Here is a 12,180-nt window from a genome sequence, read left to right as displayed (position 1 = left end):
CCGGGGCGGGCGAGTACCTGCAGCGGGGGTTACAGCCCAGCATTTGATCCCCCGCCATATAAAGCAAATTACCCGTTCTGCTCGCTGCGGGAGAGCAGACACCCAAACAACCGCTGGCCCCTTGGAAGCCCCGGCCCTAGTCCCGGCCTAATCCTCGTGACCATCCCTGTCCCTGTCTCCAGCCCCATCCCCGTCGCCATATCCATCGCAATCCCCGTTCCCGTCCCCACACCAATCTTCGGTCCCTTTCCCATTCCGGTTCCAGCCTTCGGAGCCCTCCCCATCCCTTCCCCCGACGGGGTAACCGCTGCCTCGGCCGATGGAGGGGGACACGGAGCCACACGGACCATCGGGGCCCATCCTCTCGGCCCGGCCCCATGTCCCTGCCCCGCAGCACAGGCGCTCGTAGCCCTCAGGGCGGCCCCGGTGCTGTGTCCGGGGCCCGGCGGAACCCAGGCAGGCCGAGGGCCGGCAGGCGCTGACGGCCGGGGGTGCCCCTGGAGGGGCCCAGCCCCGATGGCCTCAGCTCCGGGCTCCCGCCTGGCCTCGGTCAAAGCGGTGTAAACATCTAAAAGGACCTGGTCAGGGAACAAAACCCAGCACGAAGAAGAGCATTTCCCTGGACTTTTAGATCATTTACATGGATATTTTGGTCGGTACAACGTGATTCATTCTATTCCCTTTAGCCTGCGACACGCACGACAGCAGAGACCTACGAGCCGCCCCTGCTCGTTACTGACTTGCTTCGAGCCAGATTGGTCTGCAGGAACCCGAACGCCCAAATCCCTCCCAGTAGTGTCGGCGCTAATGGATTGCGGGGGAATCGTTTCGGCGAAGCCCCGGCAGCCCGGACAGGGTTCCCACGGCGTGGGGCGGCTTCGGCTGCGTTCGGCCTCTGCCCACGGCCAGAGATGTCCACGCGTGACCGTGCCTAGGCGGTGCTCGCGGGAGGCACCCACGGGCTTAGCCCGGCTCCGTTTCGGAGCCCTAAGCAAGATGCGATGGCCACGGAAGTCACCCGCGAGTGCCGCCCGTGAGCGCAGCACACGGGGGACAAGTCCCAGCGCTCGGCTGCCGTCGGGGCCCGAGTGTCCGAACACCTTCCCCCGGCCCCGGGCTCCCCAGAGCCGTGAGGGCTCCAGAGCTTCTCGTGGCTCCCCGTCGGTCCCCACGCGTGGCTCCCCGTCCGGCCCGCAGCCGCGGCCACCCCCCCCCCCAGAGCCAGCGAACAGCCCCGGGGGCCCCGCATCCGGCGGCAGATGCGGCTGCAGGAACCCCCGGCCCTGTAACTTGAACTATATATTGAGGTAGGGGCAGGCGGAGGCGTTCAGGGAACTACGGAGAACACGAGGCCGCCCTGCTGCTCCTGTCAGCGCTATTTGAGTCCTGCTGCTGTTTCTCTGTGCTATTCACCCCTGCATGCGACAACAACGAATTAATTTATGCTCTGTACTTCACTGCCTGCCCACATAACCTGTTCCATATGGTTACTGCGACTTGTACAGAGCAGTTCCGAGCGGATTTGTTCTGGTTTCTCCGCGTTTCTTCAATTTAAAATTACACCACTCGCTCTGTGAAGCACTAACGGGCTGAACCCCCGTTAGCTGCCCGGGTGCTCCCTGCTGTTAGCGGGTTGTCATTTATTCAGACATCATCTTGGTGTGTGCACCGCCAACGAGTTCGTGACACGCGAGAGAGCGGGGGCTGTGCCCGGCACCGGCGCTCCCCTCCCGGGAGAAGCAGCGGGGACCGGAGCCCACCGAGATGCTGCGCGGCGGTGGGACTGGGCGCCTCCATCACCCCCCCCCCCACCTCCCCGAATTCTTCACTGGGATGTCGGGGCAGCCGTGTCCCTGTGCACACCTGAGCTCCGCGGAGCCCCGACCGAGACCGACGGGGCCCCCCAAAAAATAAAAAATCCCAACCCCAAAGCCTCCCCATTTCCTGACGGGCCCATCCGCCCGCCTGTGCTTTGTCCGTCTGCTCTGCTGAGATCACAAGGTGCTCCCATGCCAAGGTGCTGATTCCCTACGGCCGATGCCAAAGAGGCCATTGGAACTATTACCATGAAACGAGGAGAATAATTATAGTAAAGTGAGAAGAATTTTGGACACATTCAAGCGAGCAGGCAAATCCACATCGGATTGTTTAAACAACCTCACCCCCTAGACCAGCGCGCTCATAAACAAATATTGCACGTAAAAGAAATTACCCACGCCTCCCTTGAGCTTTTTGTTTCTTTAAAATAAATCAAAGCTCAAGAATAACTCTAAATAATAATACTTCGATCCCCACCCCGGAGCAGGTTAGGATCAGAACGGTACAGACCCGGTATCATTTCCTATCATACGCCATCTGCTTTGACAATTAAAGTTTTTATAATCCTTGGGATCTATCTACCCCGAGGTTGCGCTGGAGAGCAGCCGCAGCGGGGCAGGCACGGACGGTCGGCGGATCCCACATCCTCCCCGCGAGCAGGCCTACAGCCTCTCAGGTCACCGAAAAAATTAAATAAAAATAGCATTTCTGAAAAATCTCCTATTGAAACATTTCGATGCTGCACTGAAGAAAGAGAGGGTGAGCTTCACCATCTGGCCGTACTCACAGTCAGGAATTTTAAATCGTTGAAAAACAAACCCTGTAGTGAAAAGGACAGAAGTTGTTGTTGTTGTTATTATTATTATTATTATTACTACTACTACTACTACCACTGCTACTATTACCTTTAGTGCAGTAATGTCTAATCTCCAGTACTCTTACAGAGCACGAAAACCCGTACTTTTATTTCACATTGATTTGTGTGGTAGATTCATGCAACCACTTTTATAAAAAGCAGCATCTTAGAGTGGGAGTTCAGCAAAATACGTGGGGTTTTAGGGACCAACCACATGAACAAGCTGCAGACCGCAAATATTTTTCCTCCCAGCAACCAGAATGGAATCACCTTTATTTACAAAATTGCTCCTCATTTACCGAGGGGGTTTTTAAAGTTCTTGTTTTGTTGTTATTTTGCAGTTTGTTTGTTTATTTGTTTTGTTTAGGGTTGGGTTGTTTTGTTGATTTTATTTTTCTTGCACCAGGTACAGACTTTATATGACTGCTTCAAACAGACTATTTCTAGTTAGCTTTTTTAAAAATAATTTTTATACAAATGTTTTTAACTGGTTTCAGAAACTATCCATGCATTTATCATATTACGAGGCTCTTCTGATCTTCGTTTTGCATAAAAGCAGAACGCGTTTTTTATAGGCTCCTCTCGCTTACTTTCACGCTTCAGATATTTTGATGTCTCTATTTCAGCTAAGTAACTCAGAGAAGAATGACATTTCCACCCGTGAAAATTTTGCTACGAAAAAAGAAATAAGTTCATCCAGTGATCTAAAATCTTCCCTGGGATGGGAATACTTTTGCCCCGCTGATTCATTCCCGATTTGACGAGAAGAAGAGTTCTGCTGAATTCCCGCAGTTCTCCCGACTTCTACAGCCGTAACGGGGGAAACAGTAAGACTCAAACTTCTCGCCTCCCGGATCCCAGGGGAAATATCCCAACCGGGAAAAGATCGTGGCTGCCAGGGGCAGCCCAGGGGAGCGCACGGAGCCCAGAGGCTGAGCAAGGCTCTCGCAGCCAAGTCCCCGCTCACGGAAGCGGGGCCCGGAGCCCAGTCACCCCCGATCTGCTGCGGGGACCGGGGAGTCGCGGGGCTGCTCCGCAGCGCTGCTGAGATCAATTCTACACTGAGGTGGTTTTGTTAGGGTTTTATAAAAACTCGTATCAAAGCTCTCAATGACTTTTAAACACAACCAATTCTTTGTTTTCTCAACATCACCTTTTCTAAAACTCGAATAAAATGTCCCGGCGTCTCCCATCGCGCCCCAGCGCCGGGGGCAGCGGTGCCCGGAGCCCGCCGGGACAGCCGTGCCCGGGCTGCGGGGCTGTGCCCGAGCTGCGGGGCTGTGCCCGAGCTGCGGGGCTGTGCCGGGACTTGCCGGCGCTGTGCCGGGGCTGCGGGGGTCTGCCCGCCCGTCCTGCCGGGCACTGCGGTACCCCGGTGCCCTGCGGAGGCATCGCTCTCGCAGTCCCTGCCCTTCCCACGGGGGGCCGAGGAGGGGAGTCAGGCACAGCCACGTCCCTCCCGCTTCCTCCACACGGCACTTAATATTCAGGAAATCCACAAAGTGCTACGAAGAGAGTGGAAAACGTGACATCACGGGCTAATTGGGAAGGAGCGTTAGGGCTGAGGGAATAGCTCAGCCCTGAGTAATAAGTTATGTTTAATGGCTGGGTAAAGCTTCATCAGAGGCTGTTAAACACGTATCCCCCTAAAAATTATTTTCTGTGAACACCTGGCCTTGTCAGAAAGTCAGTCTATGGAATTATCTTTGAGAGACATGTTCAGAGGATGCAGTTAGGTTTGAGTGAGGGCTGTAGCCCCTTTATTTCCCTATCCCTCGAGGTCCATCATCCATCCTCCTCCCTCCGACACCCCAGCAGCTCTTCACAAACTGGGTGTTCTCCATTTCTGTCCAAGCATAAGGAAATCATCCCTGAAACTGCTATTGTCTGAAACCATTTCATATATATCCATTGGAATAGCCAGCAGAATGAGAAGCTCCCCAAATGTGCCACCTCTATCCCCACTGCTGCATTCAAGTACCACAAACCTGAGTGCCACACATGTACCCAGCTGTGACACTTGCCCAAATCTTTTATTGTGCAGGGCCCCAAACCAGCACAAACAGTAAGGCACACTCTGTGAAAGCCCCCTTCTATCTCTTGCTTTTTTTACACACAGGATTTTAAATTTTTATTCATTTATTTTTACTTTTAGTTAGCTCATGGACAAGGGATGCAATGCTCGGAAATACAAACCAGTAAGCTGCCACACACGTGATTAGATTTCAGGCCAGGCAGTATTTTTGGGACAGCCTCTTTTCTGTGAACTGATTCCAGGCCATGAACAGATCTGTAGGTTCAGAGCTCCTTCCCCAGCTTGGCCAGGAGGGCAGTGGCTGCCCCTAAAACCGGGGTCCGGTAAGAGGTGAGTGCAGTGACACCTCCCCTTGGTGACAGCTGTACCTCTGTCCTTCTCCGCCCAGGCCTGTTGTGGACAAGTGGTGCCATGGCCTGGGGCTGTGGTCAGTGCCCAGCACCAAGGCCCAGCCCACACCAAACCTGTCCTGGCTGCCACGGGAGCGATGGCCAAGAGCTCTGCAGGTGACACTGCTGGTGACACATTCTGAAAATGATGGGACACACACAAAAGAGCAAGTTAAACACCACTGCAGTGGTTCATTAAATAGCCATATTTCACCTGGAACAGTACATCTGGCTGCACCACTCATTTCTAGGTGATTCAGGAGTTTCAGGCAGAAAACAATGATTTGTCCTTATCACTCATGTGTGAGCTGAAATCCAACCCAGCCCTGCATCTGTGTAAAAAATCAGGGATGCTTTGCTGACACCCTCAGTGTGCTGAGGTGGTTCCCTCGCACGTGGCTGACTGCAATGGGACTGTTTATGGTTCATAAAATTAAGTTAATGACTACATCTGTGCAGAGCTGGGGCTTTTGGTTTTCAAAAGGGAAGAAACAGAATGAAATCCTTACACTCCTCAGTTTTATGGTTTGCTTCCAGTCACTTCTAGTTCCCAGTTCTCAAGTGCTACATCACATCTGGATGATTTGGGTTTATAGATCAGCAGGGAGATGTTTAAACCATTAAACACAATAATGGCTAATTGAAACACTTTATTTAAAAATATCAACATGTTTTATACGTATTAAAATAATATGAAAGCTAGCTTCCCTGTCCCACATAAGCACCACTACCATAGGTAATCTCCCTAAGTCATAGAGCTGGTAACATCAAAGAGCTCTCACTGAAGGCCAAACAATACAAAACAATTCAGTGATGAAGGGTTCTTCCAAACCATTCCTTTCAGTGATTCTGCCATGTCCAGTAGGTCTTTTATTTTCCTTTCACACACAGACAGGGACCCTCACAAGGATTTAAGGCCCCTGACCCTGCAACAGGGATTTTGAGCTCTAAGGGAGAAACCCTTACTGACACTGAAGCCACCAGAAGGAGATCTGCCATCCACTTGAGGCGAGATGAGACCTGAGTTTCACATTGCTTACACTGCAATTCCTATATCTGATATGGCAAATTTCTATTTACTGTGCTCAGAACTACATTTCAAACCCATATATGGCCATGGCTGCTTAAGAAGTTTAAACAATTTCCCTTTCTGTACATATATTATGACAATTGCAAATTTTTGGACACTAACACGACATTCTGAGACCCACTGATAGTGATCTGCTGAGCTCCAGATGGAGCCATTTACCACGGCTTGCTCATCCTGCTGGGCTTGGAGCCTCTCCCCTAGCCTCTCTCCTGGGCTGGGGCAATCCTGCATCCTACACCCCACTCTGCACCCTCATCCCACAGCCTTGTGCTGCACTGCTATCCCACAACACCATCCCACTCCCCATCCCACACCTTGCATCCCACAACCCCACCATGAACCCTCATCCCACCCCCCATCGCACACCCTGCATCCCATATCCCCACCCTGCACCCTTTCCCGTGCCCTGTATCCTGCCCTCCTATCCCCCTATCCTGCACTCTTTATCCCCCATTCCCACACCCCCATTCCCATATCCCAGTTCCCGCACCCCTATCCCATGTCCCCATTCCTGTCCCCTGTATCTATTCCTGTATTCTCCCCCCATGTCCTGTAGTCTGTATCTTACAGCCCTCATTTCCATGTCCCATATTCTATATCCACTCTTCCCTCACCCTGTGTCCCCCATCCCGTATCCTCCATCCCCAATATCCCATATCTGGTATCCCCCATTCTCCATGCTCTGTCCTGTGTCCCCGTTCCTGGGTCCCCATTCCCTGTCCCATGTCCCCATGCCCCATTCCCGGGTCCCCATTCCCGAGTCCCCATCCCCTGTCCCGTGTCCCCATTCGAGGGTCCCCATTCCCTGTCCCGGGTCCCCTGTCCCGGATCTCCATTCCCGGGTCCCCCTTCCTGGGTCCCGTGTCCCGCGGCGCTAGCGCCCCCTGGCGGCGGCAGGACAGAGCGCAGGTGGCCCCGGCTGTCCCCAGGTGTCCCCCGAGTGTCGCAGGACCGGGCTCTGAGGGGTCCCCGCTGCCGGTGCTGTGGGGTCAGGGTGCTTGGGGGGGGTCCCTGTTCCCAGTGCCCCGGCTCAGGGTGTGTTGGAGGGTCCCACCTCCCAGAGCCTTGTCCCAGCCGCCAGGGTTGGTGGGAGCGCAGGCACAGGGAGATGGGAGGGCACCCGTTCTGTGTTTCCAGGTCAGATGCGAGCTGAGAGCAGCTCCCCGGCTTGCCCTGAAGGCATCCACAGAAGGGATCTGCCGAATAGGAAGAAGGTGAGAGCAGAGGGCAAGAGGAAGAGGGAACATTGGGGGGGGGGGGGGGGCACTGCCAGCAGGCCTTGCCTCCCTTACCGGGGCTGCTGCAGCTGCAGTACTGAGCCCATGCTGAGCTCGTGGGGACAGGAGGGGTTTGGAGCTCCTGGAGTCAGTTCCATGGAGGCTGTGGAGGGAACTGGAGGTTTGGTACCTAACCGGCAGCACCAGGACATCTGCACAGGCAACAGCTCCCCTCTCTGTGACCAGGGACAGGACCTGAGGGAACAGCTGGAGCTGTGTCAGGCAGGGCTAGATTGGGTGGCAGGAAAAGGTGCTGGGGCACTGAACAGGCCCCCCCAGGGAATGGGCACAGCTCAGCGACCCCCAAAACTCTCCTGTCCATCCCGTGACAGAGCATGGTGTGCCAGAACGTGCTTAGAGCTGCAAATAAAGAGCAGAAACATACAAAACCCTCTTTTAACAAGATTAAGACAATGTCTTTTAAAGATTTGTTGTCTGCCCCCCTGCTACAGAAAAGGAGCAGCTCAGCTGTGACAGGGAGGTCCCTTTCAGCACCTGGCAGCCACAGACCACTGCAGGAACATCAATAGCGCTGTGTAGGAGCTGCTTCTAGAGAGCTCCCAAGCACAAACCCAAAACCAGAGTGATCTTAACTTCTGGGATCTTTTAAACCACATCCAAATTTCCCTGTTCTCCCTTCTGCACTCCTGCTGCTGGTGCTCAGTTGAGGAACCCAACCACAGACGCAGGAGCGGAAACTCAGGATTAACTTCCCTCGCTGGAGGACTCCTGAGTGACTGGCTCGGAGTCTTCACCGAGAGCAATCCTCTGACAACTCATGGAAGAGCCTTGGAGTTTGACATTTTTATAAACATCGACCTTTTTATCTTCAGTGTTTGTTGTTTGAGGAAATCCCTTCTAGTTCTTACGCATGTATAACATCTAAAACAATTGAATTAATACCATATGAGGGTAGAGGGGTGAAAAATCACATCCATAGCCAAAATAGTTCAGCAAAATGGTACAGCTGAGCTTTAAGGCTGCCTGTGGTGACTTTGTATTTTGTTTAAACATTGTTTAAACATTGGTGTTAATAGTTCATATAGATATGTGCAGCACAGATTACAACAGTATGTGCTGTGTGCTGTATAATTTATGAACAATTAAACTTAATTCTTATGTTTTGAGGTTGTGAGTTATAACTAAACAAAATCTAAACTGCCAGCAAATTAGGGTTTTTTTAGATTGTTTTTTCTGGATTAAGCTGTTTTGTGGGGCTGGGGCAGACAGACTCAAAGCCAAATACTTGCATACTCAACCTCAGCACGCAGAGAGGCTTTATAAATTTAAGTATCTTTTATGTTCTGCATATGTATAAGGTCTACTTGGGGAATTCCAAAATACAGCTTATCTGGCTAGATTCATGCTGTGCTGGGAGGAGGCAACTGAGGAAGGCAGTAGGGAAACTCTTCTGCTCCCTCTGAACTCCAGGGAGGCTGGAAGAAGGGAGAGTGGCTGTATGACATCATGTCAGTCTGCAAAATCTCCAGGAAGCACAGCAGTGCTGACTACAAGTCTGAACTGCCCTCAAGAAAGAGTTGAAGCTTCTTGCCTTTCTTTTTCTATCTTGCTCAGTGACACCAATTTCTTTGTAGGCAGTGTGGAGCTTCAGACAGTCCTGGTGCTTCCCTGGCTCTGCAGCCCATGCTGCTCCCACAGGTGAGCACAGCCCCGCTGCACCTGAGCTGCAAAGCCCCTTGGCTGTGCCCCTGAGGCACTGCAGAGGGAAGCCAAAACCAGCAGAGGCAGCAGGAGTAGAAAAGTAATGGGTGTGCAAGGAATTAGGGGAGGGAAAAATCACAGAATGATTACAGATGGAAAAAGATCATTGAGACCAACAGTTCACCCAGTGCTGCCACTAAACCATATCCCCAAGTGCCACACCTACACATTCTGTCCAACACTTTCACCACCGTGGCCCTGAGCAGCCTGTTCCAAAGCCTGACCTCCCTTTCAGTGAAGAAACTGTTTATAACCTCCAGCCTAAACCTCACCTAGTGCAACCTGAGGGCGCTTTGCTTTGTCCTGTCACTTGTTACCTGGGAGAAGAGGCTGACACCTGAGCATAACCTCCTTTCAGGCAGCAACAGAAAGTGATGAGGGCCCCCTGAGCCTCCTTTTCTTTCACTAAATAACCCCAGTTCCCTGGCGTGCAAGAGTGACTGGTGTTTCTCCCTCCCAGGGCCAGAGTTCACACTGCAGCCTTAAAACCAACAGCTTTCTAGGGGCAGAAGGAGGAATTCACATAAAGAGTGAACCTGGAAATCCTGAGGAGCAAACAAGTGAGACCACTGCCCTCAGGGGAGCTGGCCAGGGGGTGAACACCTCCTCCAGCTGTAGCCAGGCACCATCCTTCCCTAGAGCCCACTCCTCCATCCTCAGGGCTCAGTGAAACCAGCAAGCTGCAGCCAAATCCCGAATTCCTCATGGACACCCAGCGCTGGGGCTCCATCCAGCAGCTGAATCACCAGAAGAGCTTTTGCAAATTACATTTTTCAATAACTTCTATTTCACTCTGACACGTTTCGCTCTTTGCAAGGTTTACTTGGGAGATGAAACACAAGTTAATTACATGGAGTGATCTGTCAGGAGAATAGGTGGATTTGCCCTCCCCTCCAGCTGGGCTGGTGTGGCCTGGCAGCAGCCACCCCACATCCTGTGGGAAGGAGACAGGATACGACAGGAAGACACATTTGAGCCATCAGCCTGACATTTCTTTATTGCAGTGTATTTATTTTTTATCATGTGCTTTGACAGGAGTCTCATAAAGTGTTATGCTCCTTCTGTAAGGTCAAAGTCTTGTGACCTTCCGTGATTTTAGAGAGAAGGAACATAATTTTCGAGGGCATGTTTATTATTTCTGTAAACAGTCTGTTTTTCATGCCAAGTGAACAGTTTTTCTGTATGTACTTAGATGACAGCTCAATTTTACTGGCTCACTTTCCTGACCAAGTTTTGCCTGCCAAATGTTTTTGATCATGTTCTGGCAAACAAACCAATATTAATAGTTGAGCTGAGCAAATAATTGCCAGAAAACTGCTGATTTATTTTAAATCTCTTTATTGCTTCCATAATATCTCTGAATCAAATACAGTTTCCTCAAGTGCAATTACAATTTTAAAGCACTGTATTTTTTTTTATTAAAAACAAAATCACTCTCTGAAGTCACTTCCAGAACAGTTGGTTGTGACTAAGTGGGTTCTTCACATGGTGCTGCTCATGTTCCCAAGGAACCAAGTGTCCACGTTGCTCCAGCATGACTGCACAGGCTCCTCAGTTCACCCTCTGGACAAACAGCTTCCACATCTGTTTTTACTGGCACAGATTTCCATGGATGGTAGACGAGCCCACAACCAAAACAAATCTGTTTTAAAATTGGAACACTCCACTTTTGCAACATATACCTCCAACCAATGTAGGCTTTGTTAGTGCAAAATATTTAAGCACTCATTTTAGAGAGCCAAACAGTTACACCCAGGTGAATGATAAAAGCAGGTTTCTGAAATAAACACAGTGGTTACACCTTCCTCTCCTGCCATGTTGGTGTGTTAACATCCTTCTGCAAGGAGGACACACACCATGCACAGGGGAGAGAAGAGGGTCTCAAAATTCCTCAATTCCCTCATTTGAAAAAGAATTCACTCTAGTCAAAGCTGCAGACTTCCAAATTTCTTCACTGTTATTTTGAAGTACCGGAAACTGAAAACACTCAGATCTTTTCCCATTACTTTACCTGTGATGTTGTAAAACATGGGATGATTATTAGTTCATCATTATAAAAATTGCTTTAATGAAAAGTGTGGGGAAGGTAAACTACGGAAACATCTACTCATTTGTGATAACTAACTCTCCTTGGACAACTTCTCACTTGACTTAGTAAGCTGTCAGAGCTGTAAGGGCCAAAGCACAGCTTTAAGGTCTTGAGGTTAACAACTGTGAATCATAGAAAGACCAAAAAGGTGAGTAAAAGGAAACTCAATACAAAGGCCCATAAAAAAGGCCAAGAAAAAAAAAGTAGTCAGAACAAGAAAATTCTAAAGAATCAGGAGAAGACTGGTAACTTGGCAGAGACACATTTGCATATTTTTAGGAGAAATAGGAACCAAATCCACACAAAGCCAAATGAAAGGATATGAAATGGTCACTACAGAAAGCAGGACTGCACCTGCTGAACCTGTCCTGCTCTGACACCACAGCCAGTGGGCAGGGAGGGTTTCCATCCTCGCACTGCTGTGTGCCAAACGACAGGAGCTGCCACCAGCATCCTGCCCAGGCTAAATCCCTCAAAATACCTGTGGCAGTAGGGATAGTTCATTGTTTCCAGGAAAGGTGAGAGTTCCAGCACATTACCCAGTATCCAGAAGATCCACCGGTTCCAGTGACTCTGCACACAAACCTGCTTTCACTTGGGATCCTCTCCACACTCACCACAGGATTGTCACATACCACTGAGGACTTGTCCAGCCCCAGGAGCAGCCTCTCCAGCTCTTTTCTCCTGCTGCTGGCATTGTTTCCTTACATCTGCTGATTATCCCTCGGAGTCTTTTGTTGCCTTCCCACCATGCTGATGCTCACAGCAAACAAGAGAGGCATTGTACAACGCACAATGTGCCTGCATAAACAGTGCAAATGAAAGGCTCCCAGAGAAAACCTGAATCATCTCTGTAAAGCCTGTGTTTATGCTAGAAAAGAACACTGCTATCCCCTGGGAGTGA

Source organism: Serinus canaria, chromosome 12 (genome assembly GCF_022539315.1).
Source record: "Serinus canaria isolate serCan28SL12 chromosome 12, serCan2020, whole genome shotgun sequence".
Taxonomy (NCBI): Eukaryota; Metazoa; Chordata; class Aves; order Passeriformes; family Fringillidae; genus Serinus; species Serinus canaria.
The sequence above is the reverse complement of the archived record's forward strand: the minus strand, read 5'-3'. Positions refer to the sequence as shown.